Source organism: Salmo trutta, chromosome 25 (genome assembly GCF_901001165.1).
Source record: "Salmo trutta chromosome 25, fSalTru1.1, whole genome shotgun sequence".
Classification (NCBI taxonomy): Eukaryota; Metazoa; Chordata; class Actinopteri; order Salmoniformes; family Salmonidae; genus Salmo; species Salmo trutta.
The window spans coordinates 34,351,282-34,374,220 of record NC_042981.1 but is presented as its reverse complement, the minus strand read 5'-3'; the positions used below and the strand labels follow the sequence as shown (position 1 = coordinate 34,374,220).

General features: G+C 42.1%; 1 protein-coding gene across 2 annotated transcripts in view; it reads left to right on the top strand.

The window, feature by feature from the left end:
- Positions 1-22,939, top strand: part of LOC115162474 (disks large-associated protein 2) — a 179,990-nt gene that overhangs the window by 69,521 nt on the left and 87,530 nt on the right. Inside the window, exon 1 of one of the 2 annotated variants that reach the window (XM_029713808.1) lies at positions 10,213-10,241. The exons of the other annotated variant lie outside the window; for it this stretch is intronic. The gene's annotated coding sequence lies outside the window, so the exon portion shown is untranslated. Of the gene's footprint in view, positions 1-10,212; positions 10,242-22,939 lie in introns of those variants that run through there. 2 annotated transcript variants of the gene reach the window in all.

Below are 22,939 nucleotides of genomic sequence, written 5' to 3'. Positions count from 1 at the left end.
TGTGTGTAAAAATTCCCATAACAAGCATTCAAATCAAGACGATTTGAAACTCTTGGCCTTCCATAGTGGAGCCTGGTGCCATCGAGCGCCGGGGGGGGGGGGCAGGCGTGACAGCCTGGAAATACTTTGGAACAGATTACCAAAATTAAAATCACTTGGAACTGATTTCCTGGTGTTTTTATAGTATTTTATGACCAACAATATATATATAGATATATAGATATATATATATTTTTTTTTTAAGTCATGTGATTGAGCACCTCACGCTAACTGCAAATGGTTTGTTGTCTGATTGAGGGAAGTACTGTAAGTTAAGAGGACTCTATGTATTTTGAAAAATGTGTATTTGAGGATTATAATAAATACCGCTTTGATGTCATACAAGCAAGCCAAACACCCGCGAGTCCAAATGTGCACTTTACATTTCCATATCATAACACTTGTGTCATATACAGTGTCAGCGTTTATGACCACTATGTTTGATGTACAGTTAATAGATGACATGGCGTCATACGCTGGGTTGTTTTGAACCGAATGAGCCTGTTTGTCTATTGTGAAGAAAATTCACCGTGGCACACAAACATGAATGCACTCATGACTCCTTTCTATGCGCACCAAAACGATCTGTTTCTCTGAATTGCCTTGTGAAAGCCTAACACTGTAAGATCATATTTTATAACTAAGCTAGTCATGTTGGCAATAGAACAAGCTTTTAAATGATGCCCACCTGACTCAGATTGCAATTGATAATGGGACGTTATTGTATTGCGTAAACAACAACAGTAATTGTGTGATGACAGGGATGCAGGGTTGTGTTCCAAACAGAACAACTACAAGTGTGCTTGCTCTAGTTCCTCAACGGCACAGCTAGGAGAGCTCTTAAAAGCACCTTATAGTTGAAGACTCTTCTTTGAGTCATAAAAGTGCATGGAAATGACTCAGGAACTGTGCCCACTGTGGAGAGGTGTGTGACCACGTGGAGGCACCAGTTAGTCCTCTCAACCCCATGTCATTTTGGGGATTTATGTTGCACCTACCCCACATTTTACAGGAATATTCTCATCATGTTCCTGAATGTATACAGAGTATTTTCAGATTTTGTTATCAACAAATGCGGCGAAAAGTACAGTAAATGTAAAATGCACATAACATCAACAGTGTAACGTTTGGATTCGGTCTTGTGTCGGGTGAACAGATGTGTCTAATAATGTTCCCATTATCTCCAAACTATTCCCTTTTAATTGCTACCATGGTTATGCATATGCGTTTCATATGTCTTCTGGAAGAAACATTTCAATTTTGACCCCTATCCATATAGGCCAATTCCCACGAGTGTAAAGGGTTCATTCCTTAATTAACTCAGGAACCACCCCTGTGTGGAAGCGCCTGCTTTCAATATACTTTGTATCCCTCATTTACTTAAGTGTTTCCATTATTTTGGCAGTCGCTGTAAGTGCGGGCAGCGATTCAGAAATATGATCATGAGGTTGAATATTCATTTGAATTTCAACTTTCTCAATGGAGGAAACACGTTGTGCTGTGTCACCACTGTATCAGCTGTGAAAAGCTTGAATTAGAAGTCATGTAGAGAGGAAGCACACGTGTTTTAAACAGGTCTTTCCAGTCAGGCAGATACAAGGTCTCCAGACCCAGTCTAGTGACAGGGAAAACAGTGCCACGGGGGATTGTCTACTCCCTAGAATGAGATAAAGATTATGACAGTTTCTTCCTGTGAAGAGAGTGATTGGTGTACAGAAACATTGCTCCTGTCCTGAGACCGCAGGGTGGGACTAGGGGGGTGACTCCAACATCCATATAGAGCTTAGTAAGGTCCACAAAAGGAAATGTAGGGGCTGCTGTCCTGCTTTAAATACAAGCAGACAGGAAGACCTAATGAAACCAATTTCCTTGAGTCTTTGCATAGGAAATGTCTATAGGGAAGGAGTCTGTGCATATAGTATATAGGCATGACACTGAAGTCCTGCTATTGTTCAAGGAATTACCACTTAACCAGGGAGCAAAAGTCACAAATAACAGTACTGTGCAGTTCTCACATTGTCTGTAGCGTTCCCACCTAATCAATAACATCCATTACTCTGGTGCTGTGTCCAACTGGACAGCAAGGCACTAGATAGGAGAGGCTCTTGTCTGTGGTCCATGTGATGAGAGTATAGCAGAGCAGTGACACATTGCCTTGAACCTTAAAAAGTGCTCCTTCACACCAGTGCTGTGCTCCTGCCAAGCACTGTAAACTACCATTACCCCAGGCAGAGCAAGGTCAGCAGAGGATAGACGGAGAGTGGAGGAGTGCAGTTCAGGTTGCTGGCGAAGTGTGTGTGTGTGTGTGTGTGCGTGCGTGCGTGCGTGCGTGCGTGCGTGCGTGTATACCTTCCCAGCTGTTGCAGGGACAAGCTGTAGTAGTGCTGCTGGTTTGTAGCTACATCTCTCATGTTCAGCTTGGGGGGACAAGGTTGTTGTTTATCTAATCTAGCAGCTAATTGATCCGATTAGAGGAAGGAGGCCCTTGGTGTAGCGACAGAGAGGCTCCTCTGGCCCCTTCAGTGAACTGGGGAAGGAGAGCTGCTTTAAGGGCACGACATGCACAGCTGGTGTATAGGCCTCAGAGAAAGCATGGAGTAGAGCAAGTCTAGCAGACGTATTAGTCTGGGGGGAAATCATTCTCATCATCATCAATTCTGCCTGAGTTCATTATGGGAGTGTGTGTCTGACTCCAGGAACAAACATTTTGTTAGCCTTGTTTTTGAAAGCATATTGGAAACGCGCAGACATACAGACAGACCTAGAGTATAGTGAACGCACACACATTTCCTTTCCTTCCCTGCCTAAGCAAGTCTGTGTCAGACTCTGGCATCATTACTGAGAAACATTTGAGAAGTGATGCTTTTAGCATTTTATCTCGGCAGGCTTTCAATTTCAAATAAATGGTGGTTTAATTGACCCTGGTCAGTCAGTCCACCATCCCCCAGCCTCCAGTTGGCTCGATGGAAGATCAGTCACCTAGCGCATCTTTGTTTTCATTTCAACAACTCTCTGCTTGTGATGTGCTAGATGCCTCGCTTAAAAAAATCCACTGGGGCTGATTTGCTTGATCTTATCTTGCTGCAGCTTTCTGCTCCCCTGATTGCGGGGTCATTGACACATATTTTGAATCTGACTATTATCTTGGGTGCTATCCCCAGGGTTTGGAAGGCGGCCTGTGTGCTCTCTCTCTCCACAAAAGTGGTGACCCCTCTGAAATAATTATCATCCCAATGTCGAAATTGTCTTGCCTAGCAATTTAAAAAAAAATCCTTAATCAACTGTCAGCTTAAATCCATCCTAGCTACGAGATATATTCGAAGAGTTCACAAGTCTGGTTTTTGGCCTGGTCATAGCACCACCTCTGCTGTAACCTTGGTTTTAAATTATCCGGTTAAGGGTATGGATAGGAGGAAGCACTGTGCTGCCCTCTTTATTAACTTATCCAAGGCTTTCAATATTGTTGATCACTGTTTATTGATTAAAAGATTGTCTGTAATCGGTATGGAACAGGCGTCATGTAATTGGTTAGAAAATTACTCAACCGACAAGACACAATGGGTTTTTTCTGATGGTGTTAAGTCAGGTTTCCTTAATATTACAAAAGCTGTCCCACAGGGATACATTTTAGGTCCTGTACTTTTTACTGTCTATATAAACAATGTTGGTTGACCTGCAAATGTTTTTTTTACGTGCACCTGTATGCAGATGAGACTGTTGTGTATATTATTGCCCCCAAGGTTGACCAGGATCTTTCGGAGGTTCAATCTGCCTTCATTACTTTGCAGAAAGCCTTTATTGAATTGAAATTGGTACTTAATGCAGGTCAAACCAAGTATATGCTATTCTCCAAATCACATACAAATGTATCTGATGATTTATGCATACAGTGCATTCGAAAGTATTCAGACCCCTTTTACTTTTTCCACATTTTGTTACATTACAGCCTTATTCTAAAATGAATTAAATCACTCGTTTCCCTCCTCAATCTACACACAATACCCCATAATGACAAAGCGAAAACAGGTTTTAAAAAGTTATTGAAAAGAAATACAGAAGTATTCAGACCCTTTGATATTAGACTCTAAATTGAGCTCAGGTACATCCTGTTTCCATTGATCAGGATCCACCTGTGGTAAATTCATTTGATTTGACATGATTTGGAAAGGCACACACCTGTCTATATAATTACAATTAACAGTGTATGTTGGAGCAAAAACCAAGCCATGAGGTCGAAGGAATTGTCCGTAGAACTCCAAGACAAGATTGTGTCGAGACACAGATCTGGGGAAGAACACCAAAAATATTTCTGTAGCATTGAAGGTCCCCAAAACACAGTGGCCATCAACACTCTTCAATTGAAGAAGTTTGGAACCACCAAGACTCTTCCTAGAGCTGGCCGCCCCGCCAAACTGAGCAACCGGAGAGAAGGGCCTTGGTCAGGGAGGTGATCAAGAACCTGATGGTCACTCTGAAGGAGCTCCAGAGTTCCTCTGTGGAGATGGAAGAATCTTCCAGAAGGACAACCATCTCTGCAGCACTCCACCAATCAGTGTTTTCAGGAAGAGTGGCCAGACGGAAGTCACTCCTCAGTAAAAGGCACATGACAGCCTGCTTGGAGTTTGCCAAATGCACATAAATACTCTCAGACCATGAGAAACAAGATTCTCTGGTCTGATGAAACCAAGATGGAACTCTTTGGCCTGAAAGCCAAGCGTCTCGTCTGGAGAAAACCTGGCACCATCCCTACGGTGAAGCATGGTGGTGGCAGCATCATGCTGTGGGGAAGTTTTTCAGCGTCAGGGACTGGGAAACTAGTCAGGATCGAGGGAAAGATGAACGGAGCAAAGTACAGAGAATCCTTAACCTCTATGGGACCGGCGGGACGAATTCATCCCACCTACGTAACAGCCAGTGTAATCCTGTGGCGCGATTTTTAAAACGTTTGAAATGCTATTACTTCAATTTCTCAAACATATGACTATTTTACAGCATTTTAAAGACAAGACTCTCGTTAATCTAACCACACTGTCCGATTTCAAAAAGGCTTTACAACGAAAGCAAAACATTAGATTATGTCAGCAGAGTACCCAGCCAGAAATAATCAGACACCCATTTTTCAAGCTAGCATATAATGTCACAAAAACCTAAACCACAGCTAAATGCAGCACTAACCTTTTATGATCTTCATCAGATGACACACCTATGACATTATGTTATACAATACATGCATGTCTGTTCAATAAAGTTCATATTTATATCAAAAACCAGCTTTTTACATTAGCATGTGACGTTCAGAAAAAGCATACCCCCCGCAAACTTCCGGGGAATTTACTAACAATTTGCTAAATTACTCACGATAAACGTTCACAAAAAGCATAACAATTATTTTAAGAATTATAGATACATTACTCCTCTATGCACTCGATATGTCCGATTTTAAAATAGCTTTTCGGATGAAGCACATTTTGCAATATTCTAAGTACATAGCCCAGCCATCACGGGCTAGCTATTTAGACACCCGGCAAGTTTAGCCTTCACCAAAATCACATTTCCTATAAGAAAAATGGTCTTACCTTTCCTGTTCTTCGTCAGAATGCACTCCCAGGACTTCTACTTCAATAACAAATGTAGGTTTGGTCCCAAATAATTCATCGTTATATCCAAACAGCGGCGTTTTGTTCGTGCGTTCTAGACACTATCAGAATGCTAAATCACGGTCGTGCGCATGGCGCAGAATGTGACAAAAAAATTCTAAATATTCCATTACCGTACTTCGAAGCATGTCAACCGCTGTTTAAAATCAATTTTTATGCAATTTATCTCGTAGAAAAGCGATAATATTCCGACCGGGAATCTGCAATTCGCTAAACAGCCGAAGGAAAATACTCCACGGGGGCGAATCGCGCACACGCCTAATTCTATTGTCCCCTGATGGGACACTTGGAAAAGGGGATTCTGTGTTTCAGCCTGAGGCTGCCTCGTCATCGTTCAGGTTTTTCCCGGGTTCTGAGAGCCTATTGGAGCCCTAGGAATTGTCACGTTACAGCTAAGATCCTGACTCTTCAATAAACAGAAGCAAGAACAACAACACCTTGTCAGACAGGGTACTTCCTGCATGAAACCTTCTCAGGTTTTTGCCTGCCATAGGAGTTCTGTTATACTCACAGACACCATTCAAACAGTTTTAGAAACTTTAGGGTGTTTTCTATCAAAACCTGAACAATAATATGCATATTCTAGCTTCTGAGTTGGTGTAGGAGGCAGTTAAAAATGGGCACATATTTTTTCCAAAATTCTCAATGCTGCCCCCTAGCCCGTAGAGGTTAATGAAAACCTGCTCCAGAGTGCTCAGGGCCTCAAACTGGGGCTGAAGGTTCTCTGTCCAACAGGACAACGACCCTAAGCACACAGCCAAGACAACGCAGGAGTTGCTTCGGGACAAGTCCCTGATTGTCCTTGTGTGACCCAGCCAGAGCCTGGACTTGAACCTGATCGAACATCTCTAGAGAGACCTGAAAATAGCTGTGCAGCAACGCTCCCCATCCAACCTGACAGAGTTTGAGAGGATCTGCAGAGAAGAATGGGAGAAACTCCCAAATACAGGTGTGCCAAGCTTGTAGTGTCATACCCAAGAAGACTCGAGGCTGTAATTGCTGCCAAAGGTGCTTCAACAAAGTACTAAGTAAAGGGTCTGAATACTTATGTAAATTTGATATTAAAATTTGATATTTTATTTTTGATAACTTTGCAAAAATGTCTAAACCTGTTTTTGCTTTGTCATTATGCGGTATTGTGTGTAGATTGATGAGGAAAAAAACCCAATTTAAATCAATTTTATAATAAGGCTGTAAGGTAGCAAATGTGGAAAAAGTCAAGGGGTCTGAATACTTTCCAAATGCACTGTATGTACATTGGTTGGTGCGCTCATCAATCGTGTCTCCACTTCTAAGTATCTGTATTGACAAAAAGCTATCTTTCAAAAAGCATTTTGATGAGTTACAGTGGGGGAAAAAAGTCTTTGATCCCCTGCTGATTTTGTACGTTTGCCCACTAACAAAGAAAGGATCCGTCTATAAATTTAATGGTAAGTTTATTTGAACAATGAGAGACAGAATAACAAAAAAATCCAGAAAAACGCATGTCAAAAATGTTATAAATTGATTTGCATTTTAATGAGGGAAATAAGTATTTGACCCCCTCTCAATCAGAAAGATTTCTGGCTCCCAGGTGACTTTTATACAAGTAACGAGCTGAGATTAGGAGCACACTCTTGAAGGGAGTGCTCCTAACCGCAGCTTGTTACCTGTAAAAGAGACACCTGTCCACAGAAGCAATCAATCAATCAGATTCCAAACTCTCCACCATGGCCAAGACCAAAGAGCTCTCCAAGGATGTCAGGGACAAGATTGTAGACCTACACAAGGCTGGAATGGGCTACAAGACCATCACCAAGCAGCTTGGTGAGAAGGTGACAACATTTGGTGCGATTATTCGCAAATGGAAGAAACACAAAGGAACTGTCGATATCCCTCGGCCTGGGGCTCCATGCAAGATCTCACCTCGTGGAGTTGCAATGATCATGAGAGCGGTGAGGAATCAGCCCAGAACTACACGGGAGGATCTTGTCAATGATCTCAAGGCAGCTGGGACCATAGTCACCAAGAAAACAATTGGTAACACACTACGCCGTGAAGGACTGAAATCCTGCAGCGCCCGCAAGGTCCCCCTGCTCAAGAATACATATACATGCCTGTCTGAAGTTTGCCAATGAACATCTGAATGACTCAGAGGACAACTGGTGAAAGTGTTGTGGTCAGATGAGACCAAAATGGAGCTCTTTGGCATCAACTCAACTCGCCGTGTTTGGAAGAGGAGGAATGCTGCCTATGACCCCAAGAACACCATCTCCACCGTCAAACATGGAGGTGGAAACATGCTTTGGGGGTGTTTTTCTGCTAAGGGGACAGGACAACTTCACCGCATCAAAGGGACGATGGACGGGGCCATGTACCGTCAAATCTTGGGTGAGAACCTCCTTCCCTCAGCCAGGGCATTGAAAATGGGTCGTGGATGGGTATTCCGGCATGACAATGACCCAAAACACACGGCCAAGGCAACAAAGGAGTGGCTCAAGAATAAGCACATTAAGGTCCTGGAGTGGCCTAGCCAGTCTCCAGACCTTAATCCCGTAGAAAATCTGTGGAGGGAGCTGAAGGTTCGAGTTGCCAAACGTCAGCCTCGAAACCTTAATGACTTGGAGAAGATCTGCAAAGAGGAGTGGGACAAAATCCCTCCTGAGATGTGTGCAAACCTGGTGGCCAACTACAAGAAACGTCTGACCTCTGTGATTGCCAACAAGGGTTTTGCCACGAAGTGCTAAGTCATGTTTGCAGAGGGGTCAAATACTCATTTCCCTCATTAAAATGCAAATCCTTTTATAAAATTTTTGACATGTGTTTTTCTGGATTTTTTGTTGTTGTTATTCTGTTTCTCACTGTTCAAATAAACCTACCATTAAAATTATAGACTGATAATTTCTTTGTAAGTGGGCAAACGTACAAAATCAGCAGGGGATCAAATACTTTTTTCCCCCACTGTAGTTAAGACATTTGAAATTAAAATGGCCTTCTTTTATAGGAGTAGTTCACGCCTTTCATTTAATAGCAGAAAACACATAATTTAGTTGACATTCATACCGGTTATAGACTATGGCGATATTGTCTATATGAATGCAGCTGCCACTCTATTGAAGCCTTTGGACACAGTTTATCATGGCGCACTATGCTTTATTATGGGCGATAGGTTCAGTACACATCACTGCATTCTGTATCAGAAAGTAGCCTGACCCTTTTTAAAGTCTGTAGATCGATGCATGGCACTCTTTTTGTGTATAAAGCCCACCTGCATAAACCTCCGCAGTACCTTACTTCCTTGTTAACTTACAGACGTACAAAATACAAGACCCAGTCTCAGGGCTGGCTAACTCTGGAGATCCCTTTGATCTCTACTAAGTTAGGTAAATTCGCTTTTAGTTTTTTTGCACCTTACTTGTGGAATAATCAGCAAAGTCAGTTAAGAACAAATTCTTATTTTACAATGACGGCCCATCCCGGTCAAACCATCCCCTGACCCGGACGACGCTGGGCCAATTGTGCGGCGCCCTATGGGACTCCTGATCACGGCCGGTTGTGATACAGCCTGGGATCAAACCAGGGTCTGTAGTGATGCCTCTAGCACTGAGATGCAGTGCCTTAGACCGCTGCGCCACTCGGGAGACCAAAACACACGTTCATGCATTGATGTGTGTAATGTACACAGTATTGATGTGTATTGATGTAAATACAGGGCTCATCTGTCAAAGACACCTTGGTCTCAGCATGACTCCCTGTCAAAGTAAAACACACATACATACACACACACACACACACACACACACACACACACACACACACACACACACACACACACACACACACACACACACACACACAGCCACCGTAGGGTACATATCCACTGTATGCTTTAGGAGGAGAAAGATAAACAATTGAAATTACAAATACTGCCCTATCAAACTCATTTACATGCTTTTGTAAAGCTATAAACACACTAAAATGAATGCTTGTGTTTGCATGGTAATCATACTGTGGCATAATGGAAGGTGGCATTTTGACACTCCTAAAGAGGGGGCCTAATACAAAGGGTATAAATGATTGATAGCACGTGGATGTAAATCAATATTCATTATTATGTTTCTATTTTGAGATGAGCGTTGGGTTGCCTTTCTGTTGTTTTGGCATTGTATTCAATGGCAGTGGCAGTGATAAATCTATATTGTGCTTTTTACTTTGATTCCTGTCTCTACAATGCTACCATCATATCATCTATGTGGGTACTCACGTCTCTCCTTATCTCCATATTATGCATGGTTGCTGAGTTTCTATGGTAACAAAACTGGTAAAAAAAATACAAAAAAAAACACTTGAAAATACTGTCCTTGTATGTTGTGCTTTTGTTGTTTGCAGTAACCTTGTTTGATCAATGAGTTATGAATTGACCAGCCACTCAAATCAATGCCGTCTCACTGTTCTATCTCATCTTGACCACATGCACAGTATCTGATGGTAACAATGTGCTCTTGTCTCTCTTGGTTCTCTCTTGGTCTGTAGAATCACAGTGCACACTGTGTGGTGAGCCAGAAGGTGAGTGTGCCTCGCCGTTCAAAGCTTCTGTCATAATGCAGGTTTATGCAGTGTTGGAAGGGAGAGAACAGGGGATCATGGTCTGAAGCAGTTTTAGCCCAGCACTAATACACTTGATTCAGCTACAGGTTCAGACTAATAACTGTGATTAGTTGATTACAGTATTTGAAACAGATATGTTAGTGCTGGGCTGGAACAAATGCCGCACACCCAGTAGGATAGATGAACCATTCTGTCAGAACTGCTTTTCATCGCTAACTAATCATTGGGGAGATATGTGCTGGGGGGCTGCTGTAATATCTTGTTAACAGACATATTAGATGTTACCGGATGTCTTAAAGCTTCTTAGTCGTTGAGCCTCTTCTTCTTATATACCGGTACCCCTTTCAGTGGCTGATATTTACAAATCCTCATTCTTGAAGTGGAAGCCATCTTAAAGTAACTGCCCTGTGGAAATCTCACTTTAAAAGTTCATATTCTGTTCACTCATATTCAAATAATGCTGTTGACTCGTCCTATACTCGTATTTGTGTCTAAATCATAAATTGGAGAAAAAATACTTAAAAAAAAAAAACATTTCAAACAGACCATTTTAAAAATGCTTACTATTTCCTCATAGAACATGATGTCACCTCCCTGAGCAGGATGAGCTGGTTAATCAGTGGTCTAGAGGAGGATGAGGTGGCCAATCAGCAATCTACTTGCGTGAATATTTTTAATTACTAGTATAAGGCCACACCATTCTGTTGTTGGGGTACATCCACACCATTCCAACACAGAAAAGCTGCCGTTTAACATACTTCATTTAGATATTTTGGAAGGAAAACTCTTTCACTCATTTTGTAAGTAATTACAGGTCATTTTTCATAGAAATCTGGAAACACTGGGCAGTTACTTTACCAAGGCACAGCTGATGTCATCCCTCATCTTAAAGGGGAAATCTGCGTCTGCTACATCCATTTTATTGTATTTCAAATTGGTGTTAATTAGTCTTTAATAATAAAATTACTTATAAATGCCTCATGATCTTAGTTCAACTGTCATATTCCATCACACTCCAAATGAGTTTGTAAACAATGTAATTGTTAAGAAACACTGTATAGCCTCAAGACATGGTTTAGGTTTAAACTTTAATTTTAATCTCATGGATGGTCAGTCCTTGCATCTATAGCTCTGTCTATGAGAGTGGTTACATTTCTCCAGCCCCATCCCTCAGCTGCTTACCAAATCAGTGGCGGGGTGTAGCTTTGTTGTTGTTTAAACTGCAGATTTCCCCTTTAATGGTCTTTATGAAAGGTCTGCATGCATTAGGCTTTGATTGTTGGAGTGCTTTTGTGTCATTTTTCTCATCACTGTATGTGAAAGCTTGTGCTAGTCATTATCCTGTCATTGCTTCATCCAACCAGCTCACTGAAAATGTATGTTGCTGTATCACATTGTGTCTACCTGTCTGTCTGTTTTCCCACTTGTACAACTGCACACCATGTAGGCATACAAAGATATGTCTAAAGTAAAAACATTCAAATAGTAGATCTGACAAGACATAAGAGCTTTTACCTCTTTTGCTCTGGTGGAATTGAGAAGTATGAAATCAAGAAATGGCAGAAAGTATTCACACCCCTTGAATTTTTCCACAATTTGTTGTATTACAGCCTGAATTTTAAATGGATTCAATTGAGATTTTGTGTCACTGGCCTACACCCATAATGTCAAAGTGGAATGATGTTTTAAACATTTGCTTAACAAGTCACATAAGTTGCATGGACTCACTCTGTGTGCAATAATAGTGTTTAACATAATTTTTGTACCCAACCCATACAATTATCTATAAGGTCCCTCAATCGAGCAAGGAATTTCAAACACAGATTTACCTCAAAGACCAGGGAGGTGTTCCAATTCCTCGCAAAGAAGGCCACCTAATGGTAGATGGGTTAAAAAAAAAAAAAGCAGACATTGAATTTCCCTTTTAGCATGGTGAAGTTATTAATTACACTTTGGATGGTGTATCAATACACCCAATCACTACAAAAATACAGGCGTCCTTCCTAACTGCCGGAGAAGAAGGAAACCGCTCAGGGATTTCACCAAGAGGACAACAGTTACAGAGTTTCATGGCTGTGATAGGAGAAAACTGAGAATGGATCAACAACATTGTAGTTACTACACAATAATAATCTAAATGACAGAAAATAAATCCAAAACATGCATCCTGTTTGTAATAAGGCAATTAAGTAAAACTGCAAAAAATAGCAAAGAAATTAACTTTATGACCTGAATACAAAGAGGTATGTTTGGGGCAAATCCAACACAACACATCACCGAGTACCACTAACTGAGAATCATTCATATTTTCAAGCATAGTGGTGGCTGCATCATGTTGTGGGTATGCTTGTCATCAGCAAGGACTAGGTCGGTTCTTTTTAAATAAAAAAACACGGAATGGAGCTAAGCATAAGCAAAAAGCTGCTTCGATCTGCTTTCCAACAGACACTGGGAGACAAATTCACTTTTCAGCAGTACAATAACCTAAAACACAAGACCAAAGATACACTGGAGTTGCTTACCAAGATGACATTGAATGTTCCTTAATGGCCTAGTTACAGGCCTTTGTATTAATCAACAATCTCCACTGGCTATCCATCAATCAGAGTCTGTATTGGTGGCAGGGAGCTCATCCGGAAATCAATATCCATATCCTTGGTTTTCTTGACATTAAGTAATACATTCTAAAAAGGAGTGGTCACACCATCCAACAAACTCCTCCACCACTGGGCCACCAGCCAACAAACTCCTAACCTCTTCATCCTGTGAAAGACTCACGATAACCGAGTTATCTGCAAACTAAATGATATGCCTAGAGTCGTGATTACTCTGACAACCATTAGTATACAGTACAAACAACAGAGGGGAAAGGATGCACCCTTGTGGTGAGCCAGTGGAGGAGGATAGTGTGACCTTCCTTCAGTGTCAGGGGAGAGAGCATCCAGAAGGGACAGTTGGGGGCCGGACCGGGCAGAAGGGAACAGATCATCCGGGCCTTTATTTTGAGCTCCCAGCAGGCTTGATGCTCCAGAGTCAGGCTGCTCATGTCACTGCTCATTGCCTCTGAGGGCCACAAGGCCACAAAGAGACTGATGTCCCCCTAGACCCCCACAGCCTGGAGGACGTGTTAGTCAGAGTGAGAGGGAGAGAGTAAGCATGAGAGAGAAAGGGTGAGCGAGAAAGAGTGAGAGAGAGTGGAAGCGTTAGAGGATGTGTGAGGGAGCTTGGTTCCCTCCAGGTAATCCCAGCTGAGATAGAGTTTAAAGAACTGACAACATGCACATATTATCTCCATGCTTATGCACTGAGTGCTGAGCCATGAGAAACAGCCCAAACACACACAATAAACAGTGACATCATCCAAAAACGGCAACGGAGAAAGCCAAAGCCCCTGGACAGGAAGGGAAAGCTGGCAGGCTTTATCTTGTTGAAATAAATCAACATGCTATAGTTCACAGCATAGAGCAAGCAGAGAGGCGCCATATCTTCTGTCATGTGTCCCTTTGAGCCAGAGGGATTGTGGGCTTTTCATCGTCCCTCTCCTATCATGCCCAGTGTTGATCAGATGGATTTACAGCTAAGATTGTGTCCCTCGGGAGCTCATCATCACTCTGTTACTCTGTTACTCACAGGGTAATACCAGGGATTGACACAAGGGCCCCAGGTTGGGATCCAAAACTCTTTCAAGGTCCACAGGGAACTGTGCAGTTTAGAAGTGTTTATGCTTTAAAAAAAGTGGCGATAAAAAGATGAAAATTTGAATAAAATGTTGTTGTTTTCATACTCAGCCATTTCCATTGGGGATATCTCAAGGTGCAGGAAAGCCACTGTTAACTAGGTTTTTCCATCCAAAAAACATCTTCTCTGGGGTAGTTAGTCTGGTGAAATGTGCCGGGACCTGAATTTATATTCAAATAAGCTATGAGATGACCTAAACAAGATGGACCATTTCAATAATACTGCACACTCATCTAGTTTGATGAATACATGGAAATACATTACTGGCCCAGCTGTCTGAAAATGATTTGTTTTGTGTAGGGGGAAAAAGAAAACATGAGCTTCAAATTGGTCTTTTTAAGACCTAGAGACCATAATGAGTTAGCAAACGTGCTTTCATTCATACAAAGGAAAGGGTCATTTTAAACAATCGTCATAGCAGAGAGACCACATTGTTTTCCTGCTGTCAACAACAGGAATGTAGGGCAAGTGAGTAATTGAATTTGCTTTTAAAACACAATATCTAGCATGTTCATCGAACTCTCTGCGGAAATGATGCAGGTGTCCTATCCTTCAACCCGTTGTTTAATATTCACTTGCCATTACTCCAACCTTTGCCTGGTTTCTCCTCTTGTCCATGTCAACAGGAGGTGTTTTATTATAAATAAGGCATTTACTTAGGACCTTCTGAGGCTATTGACTGACTGAGTGGAGGAGATTGGTGGTGTGGGTGGGTACGGGGTTTGGTATGCTGTGGGCATCGCAGGGAGGCAGGAAGACAACTGTGGTTGTTAAGGCAGGCAGGTCACTGATGAGAGAGAAGGGGGGTTAGACAGAGAGAAAATGAGGGAGAGTGAGAAAGAGAGACAAAGAGGAGAATAAAAGGGAGAGAGAAACAAATAAACAGAGAAACCTGAGAAAGAGAGAGAAAGAGAAACAGAGTGAGAGAGAGGGGGAGCCTCATGTCGAGACCCAAATGAGCATGTCACTGTGTGTAAATGCCAGGAGAGATAAGAGCAGAGTCTGGAGTCTTTGAAGCGTCATGACCTGCCCTCAGAGCAACACTTATCAGCCCACACAGTGAATGATGCACAGATCCCTCATATTGAAGAGATCATCGCTGTTAGTAGGCCTCCACATATAGCATCATATTTACTATTTACAATATTGGGTGAAACATCCACAGTAGGCTTGTGTGTACTTAAAAAAATACAAATTGTTAACCAATGAACCAAAGACATTGGCATAAGGGGAGTACATTTTTTGGAAGCTGTTGTTCTTAGGGCCTTGAGTTGTGCATTACCTATAGGTGACTTCGAGGTCTCTGCTGGATTAATTATATGGTATACATATAAAAAAATTAAAAAAGTGTTCTAAAATCAATGTAAGGGTAATTGCAGCGGATGTGAAATATACGGTGTAATAATAAGGTAGCAGGATGTTCATAACGGCCATGCTCCCAAGGGGTGGGGGACATGATAATGTAGCCTACTGTGGGCTCTTCAGTTTCTCATATGGCGATGCAATATACTGCAATTCTGTCACGGCTGTTCGAAGGATTGTACCAAAATGCAGCGTGTTCGTAGTTCCACATATTTATTAAACGTGAAACTGAAATGCAATACATAAATAACTTGAAACCACAAACACAACCAACCGTGACGCAGAGAGGAAACCACACTACTCAAAAGATATTCACCCACCAAACAGGAAGAGAAAAAGCCCTGCTTAAATATGATCTCTAATCAGAGGCAATTAGGATCAGCTGCCTCCAATTAGAGATCAACCCCAAACAATCCCAACATAGAAATAGAAAAACTAGAACTTAAACATAGAACAACCAAAAACACACCCTGTCACGCCCTGCCCTACTCTACTATACTATAGAAAATGACATCTTACTAGGGTCAGGACGTGACAAATTCAGTATCCCATATCAGAACGTAAATTCATATTGTTGGAAGATTTTCCATCCCAGAACAACAAAATATAACTCATATTTTGTGCTCTATGGGTCGACCTACCAGACTGTAAAATTCATTGGTATTCAAAGTCTGGTTTGCGAGGGAACTGTAGTGGGGTTGCGAAAATGATAGTTATAATGTATTTTTGGGGAACAAGAAATTAAGAGTCCAGATTATTCTATGGGACAATATTCAAACTTTTTTGAGAAAGATAATTAGAACTATTTAATTTCATTGAGTAAATGTATTTATTGGTTTATTTTGATTTTGATAAGAGATGAAAATGTAATGAAAGGTTATTTGTTGATGAAAAAATCGAAACTTAATGACTAAGGTTGTGTCATTATGTTTGGGTTGAGGTGGTGTCGCAAGAAATTATTGGTGAAAAAAAATGGGGTCCCCAGAAATGATTGCGGAAAAGATTCGGACCCAGCTGAAAAGCTTGAATACCACCGGTCTAATTTCATTCTGGGAGACCATTTTACTGTATGCTCTTGCCCCACGGGGCATTACGGGGGTGCTGGAGCTCCTGGTATATTTCGCCCTAATGCATATTCCCCCTGAGCCCAGAAAACATTGTTCCATATTGAATTGGGCCGCATGGATTTTTTTTATCTCAAAAAGCCATTTAAATTGTTTAGAGACTAGACGGGCAGGACGTGTGCCAGGCTACAGCCGAAGGTCAATGCCCATTATAGACCAGGGTAAAATGGGATGGGACTGTAGATAGCAACAACAGCATAGCCAATATAACAATACTGTACACATGCCCTGTTTCAGTAGGCCCTATGAAGGCTAGGTCTGAACCATAGTAATAAAACAGGTCCAGTGGATAGTGTACCAGTGGATTTCTGTGAATTTCACAGCTCTGAGCAGAACACAACATTGCCAGGGCTTAGCATCTCTGAGTATGGCAATGCAGGGGCTTTGTGTCACCAACAGCCATCTTAGAAAGAAAGTAACGTCTAAAGATTGCCTCCAGCAGCCCAGTGAAGTGGATTAAGCAAACATGCCATTAAAACTGCAAGCAGTTTTTACCAGGCGCAGGAAGGCAGACCCACTCTCCAACCTTATCGTCAACTAAGCAACGTCTCTCTCTCTTTCTCTCTCTCTCTGCTCTCAGCCCAGCTTGCTCCCAACACAACCATTTCTGCAGCACTTTTCCCCTCATTTCCGAGTTATTTCTTGTACAATTTGTACTGAGGTCAGTTACGAAGCAAAATTGATGGAGTCTGAGAAAATACTTGTATAACAAACCTCTAGACCACCCAGAGAAGACTAGCCACTTCCTACATTTCATTCCTTCCCATTTCTGCTCCAATGTAACCACGGTAAGAAGCGAGTTCACAGGCAGCAAGTCATTGCTGTGGCTCGATAGCTGACATTGCCTAAAACATCATGTCATGAAATCCAAGTTCAATGTGAGCGCAGAATGGCGAATGTGTGATGATAAATCCATCTCATGGAAGAATTGCACTCTCACAGAGGATACACAGAGGATTTATTGACATGGGAAACATATGTTTACATAAACTTAAGTGAGATAAAAAAAAAACGATCAAATATTAATAGTAAACATGACAAGAGAAAATAAACAGATAAATATAGGTTGTATTTACAATGGTGTTTGTGCTCCTCTGGTTGTCCTTTTCTTATGGCAACAAGTCACAAATCTTGCTTCTGTGATCACACACTCTTGTATTTCTCCTAACAAATATTTTTTTCCAAATTCTTCACGGGTCTGTGTGATCTGTGGGAAGTACAGTATGTGTCTCAAAGATGGTGCAAATTACAAGAGGTTAGGAAGTGCAGCTCAGTTTCCACCTCATTTTGTGAGAAGTGGGCACATAACCAGGTCTGCCTATAGTCTGTCTATGGTGGCCACTCTCGATAGCAAGTCTGTACATAGTCAAAGCTTTTCTTCATTTTAGGTCATTCAGGTTTAGAGCCAGATATCATTACAGTTTGCTCTGTTTTTTGGTTGATTCTATCGAATATGTCAAATCATTTTATTTTAGATTTATGTTGGGTCTAATAGTGTTGCTGTCCTGGGGCTCTGTGGGGTCTGTTTTTGTTTGTGAACAGAGCTCCAGAACCAACTGGCTTAGGGCACTCTTCTCCAGGTTCATCTCTCTGTAGGTGAGGGCTTTGTAAGGGAAGTCTTGAGAATTGCTTCCTTTTAGGTGGTTGTAGAATTGAATTACAGTTTTTTGGATTTTGATTTTTAGTGGTTATCGTCCTAATTCTGCTCTGCATGCATTATTTGGAGTTTTATGTTGTACACTGAGGGTGTTTTTGCAGAATTCTGCATGCAGAGTCTCAATCTGATGTTTCTCTTGTGAATTCTTGGTTGGCGAGTGGAGCACAGATCTCATAACCATCGGCAATGGGTTCTATTCAAGTGTTTTTTGCTAAATTCTAATTGGGATGTCGAACTTTATGTTCCTTTTGATGGCGTAGAAAGCCCTTCTTGTCTTGTCTCTCAGATTGTTCACAGCCTTGTGGAAGGTACCTGTGGTGCTGATATTAAGGCAAAGGTAGGTATAGTTCTTTGTGTGCTCTAAGGCAATGATTTGTAGATGGAATTTGTATTTGTGGTCCTGGCAACTAGACCTTTATTGGGCCCAGGTCTGAAAGAATCTGTGCAGAAGCTCTAGGCGCTGCTGTAGACCCTCCTTGGTTGAGGACAGAAGCACCAGATCATCCGCAAACAGTAAACATTTGACTTCAGAGTCTAGTAGGGTGAGGCCCAGTGCTGCAGACTGTTCTAGTGCCCTCCCCTATTCATTGATATGCAGTGCCTTGCAAAAGAATTCAGACCAATTAGATTTCTTAACATTTGATTTTGTTACTAAGTGGGATTAACATTTATTTAATTGTAATTTTTTTGTCAACTATCTAAACAAAATACTTTAATGTCAAAGTGGAAGAATTAAGAAAAAAAAAGGTTATTAGAAATGAAATAACCAAAATATTGTCATTGCATAAGTATTCAGTTCCCTGAGTCAATACATGTTAGAAACACATTTGCCATAGATTTTCAAGCAGATTTAAGTCAAAACTGTACCTTGGCCACTCAGATACATTCAGTGTCTTCTTGGTATGCAACTCCAGTGTAGATTTGGCTTTACGTTGTAGGTTATTGCCCTGCTGAAAGGTGAATTTCTCTCCCAGTCTCTGGTGTAAAGCACACTGAAGCAGGTTTTCCTCTAGGATTTCACCTTTGCTTAGCTCCATACCATTCCTTTTTATCCTGAAAAACTCCCCAGTATTTTCCAATGTCAAGCATACCCATACCACGATGCAGCCACCACCATGCCTTAATTTAAGGAGATAGTTAAACTCATTGATGTGTTGTGATGGATTTGCCCCAAACATACAGTGCATTCCGAAAGTTCAGACCCCTTGACTATTTCCACATTTTCTTACGTTACAGCCTTACTATAAAATGGATTAAAAAATAAATAAATCCTCAATTTTCACACAAAACCCCATAATGGCAAAGCAAAAGTAGGTTTTTAGAAATGTTCGCAAATGTATATATACACTGCTCAAAAAAATAAAGGGAACACTTAAACAACACAATGTAACTCCAAGTCAATCACACTTCTGTGAAATCAAACTGTCCACTTAGGAAGCAACACTGATTGACAATAAATTTCACATGCTGTTGTGCAAATGGAATAGACAACAGGTGGAAATTAAGGCAATTAGCAAGACACCCCCGATAAAGGAGTGGTTCTGCAGGTGGGGACCACAGACCACTTCTCAGTTCCTATGCTTCCTGGCTGATGTTTTGGTCACTTTTGAATGCTGGCGGTGCTTTCACTCTAGTGGTAGCATGAGACGGAGTCTACAACCAACACAAGTGGCTCAGGTAGTGCAGCTCATCCAGGATGGCACATTAATGCGAGCTGTGGCAAGAAGGTTTGCTGTGTCTGTCAGCGTAGTGTCCAGAGCATGGAGGCGCTACCAGGAGACAGGCCAGTACATCCGGAGACGTGGAGGAGGCCGTAGGAGGGCAACAACCCAGCAGCAGGACCGCTACCTCCACCTTTGTGCAAGGAGGAGCAGGAGAAGCACTGCCAGAGCCCTGCAAAATGACCTCCAGTAGGCCTCAAATGTGCATGTGTCTGCTCAAACGGTCAGAAACAGACTCCATGAGGGTGGTATGAGGGCCCGACGTCCACAGGTGGGGGTTGTGCTTACAGCCCAACACCGTGCAGGACGTTTGGCATTTGCCAGAGAACACCAAGATTGGCAAATTCGCCACTGGCGCCCTGTGCTCTTGACAGATGAAAGCAGGTTCACACTGAGCACGTGACAGACGTGACAGAGTCTGGAGACGCCGTGGAGAACGTTCTGCTGCCTGCAACATCCTCCAGCATGACCGGTTTGGCGGTGGGTCATTCATGGTGTGGGGTGGCATTTCTTTGGGGGGCCGCACAGCCCTCCATGTGCTCGCCAGAGGTAGCCTGACTGCCATTAGGTACCGAGATGAGATCCTCAGACCCCTTGTGAGACCATATGCTGGTGCGGTTGGCCCTGGGTTCCTCCTAATGCAAGACAATGCTAGACCTCATGTGGCTGGAGTGTGTCAGCAGTTCCAGCAAGAGGAAGGCATTGATGCTATGGACAGGCCCGCCCGTTCCCCAGACCTGAATCCAATTGAGCACATCTGGGACATCATGTCTTGCTCCATCCACCAACGCCACGTTGCACCACAGACTGTCCAGGAGTTGGCGGATGCTTTAGTCCAGGTCTGGAAGGAGATCCCTCAGGAGACCATCCGTACCTCATCAGGAGCATGCCCAGGCGCTGTAGGGAGGTCATACATGCACGTGGAGGCCACACACACTACTGAGCCTCATTTTTACTTGTTTTAAGGACATTACATCAAAGTTGGATCAGCCTGTAGTGTGGTTTTCCACTTTAATTTTGAGTGTGATAAATTGGATTTCCATTGATTATTGTTGTGAGATTTTGTTGTCAGTACATTCAACTATGTAAAGAAAAAAGTATTTAATAAGATTTTTTCTTTCATTCAGATCTAGGATGTGTTGTTTAAGTGTTCCCTTTATTTTTTTGAGCAGTATATATATATAAAAAAAAGGAAATATCAGGTTTACATAAGTATTCAGACCCTTTACTCAGTACTTTGTTGAAGCACCTTTGGCAGCGATTACAGCCTTGAGTCTTCTTGGGTATGACGCTACAAGCTTGGCATACCTGTATTTGGGCAGTTTCTCCCATTCCTCTCTGCAGATCCTCTCAAGCTCAGTCAGGTTGGATGGGGAGGTCTCTCTAGAGATGTTCGATCAGGTTCAAGTCCGGGCTCTGGCTGGGCCACACAAGGACAATCAGAGACTTGTCCCGAAGCAACTCCTGCTTTGTCTTGGCTGTGTGCTTAGGGTCGTTGTCCTGTTGGACAATGAACCTTCGCCCCAGTCTGAGGTCCTGAGCCACCACCATGCTTCACCGTAGGGATGGTGCCAGGTTTCCTCCAGACGTGACGCTTGGCATTCAGGCCAAAGAGTTCCATCTTGGTTTTATCAGACCAGAGAATCTTGTTTCTCATGGTCTGAGAGTCCTTTAGGTGCCTTTTGGCAAACTCCAAGTGGGCTGTCATGTGCCTTTTACTGAGGAGTGGCTTCCGTTTGGCCACTCTTCCATAATGGCCTGATTGGTGGAGTGCTGCAGAGATTGTTGTCCTTCTGGAAGGTTCTCCCATCTCCACAGAGGAACTCTGGAGCTCTGTCAGAGTGACCATCAGGTTCTTGATCACCTCCATGACCAAGGTCCTTCTCTCCAATTGCACAGTTTGGCCGGGGGACCAGCTCTAGCAAGATTCTTGGTGGTTCCAAACTTTTTCCGTTTATGAATGATGGAGGCCACTGTGTCCTTGGGGACCTTCAATGCTGCAGACATTTTTTGGTACCCTTCCCCAGATCTGTGCCTCGACGCAATCCTGTCTCGGAGCTTTCCTTTGACCTCACAGCTTAGTTTTTGTTTTGACACGCACTGTCAACCGTTTGACCTTATATAGACAGGTGTTTGCCTTTCCAAATCATGTCCAATCAATTGAATTTACCACAGGTCGATTCCAATCAAGTTGTTGAAACATCTCAAGGATGGTCAATGGAAACAGGATGCACCTGAGCTCAATTTCGAGTGTCACAGCAAAGGGTCTGAATGCTTATGTAAAAATATATTTCTGTTTTTGCTTTGTCATTATGGGGTATTGTGTGTAGATTGATGAGGGACATTTTTTTAAATCAATTTTAGAATAAGGCTGTAATGTAACAAATAGTGAAAAAAGTCAAGGGGTCTGAATACTTTCCGAATGCACAGTAAGGCTTTGCATTTAGGCCAAAAAGTGTATTCCTTTATGGTTATTTTTTTTTCCCTTTTACTTTTGTGTCTTTTGCATATAAGTTGCACATTTTGGAATATTTTTATTCTGTATATTTGTATTCTTTTTTTCACTCTGTCATTTAGGTCATTTTTGTGGAGTCACTATAATGTTGTTGATCCATCCTCTTTTTTCTACCGTCACAGACATTGAACTCTGTAGCTGTTTTCAAATCACCAATGGCCTCATGATAACCTCCGTGAGCAGTTTAATTCCTGTCCTGCAGCTCCATTTAGAAGGATGACTGTATCTTTGATGTGTCTGGATGGTTTAATTGTCACGTCCTGACCAGTATTAGGGATTATTTGTAATTGTAGTTTGGTCAGGACGTGGCAGAGGGTATTTTGTTTATGTGGTTCGGGGTGGTGGTTTATTTAGTAGGGTGTTTGGTTAGTTAGTTCCGGGTTTATGTTCTGTGTTAGTATTTCTATGTTCTTTCTGGTTAGTTGTACATCTATGTCTAGTTAATTGGGGTTGGACTCTCAATTGGAGTCAGGTGTTTTCTAGTTGCCTCTGATTGAGAGTCTTATATATCGGTATGTGTTATATATATATATATATAT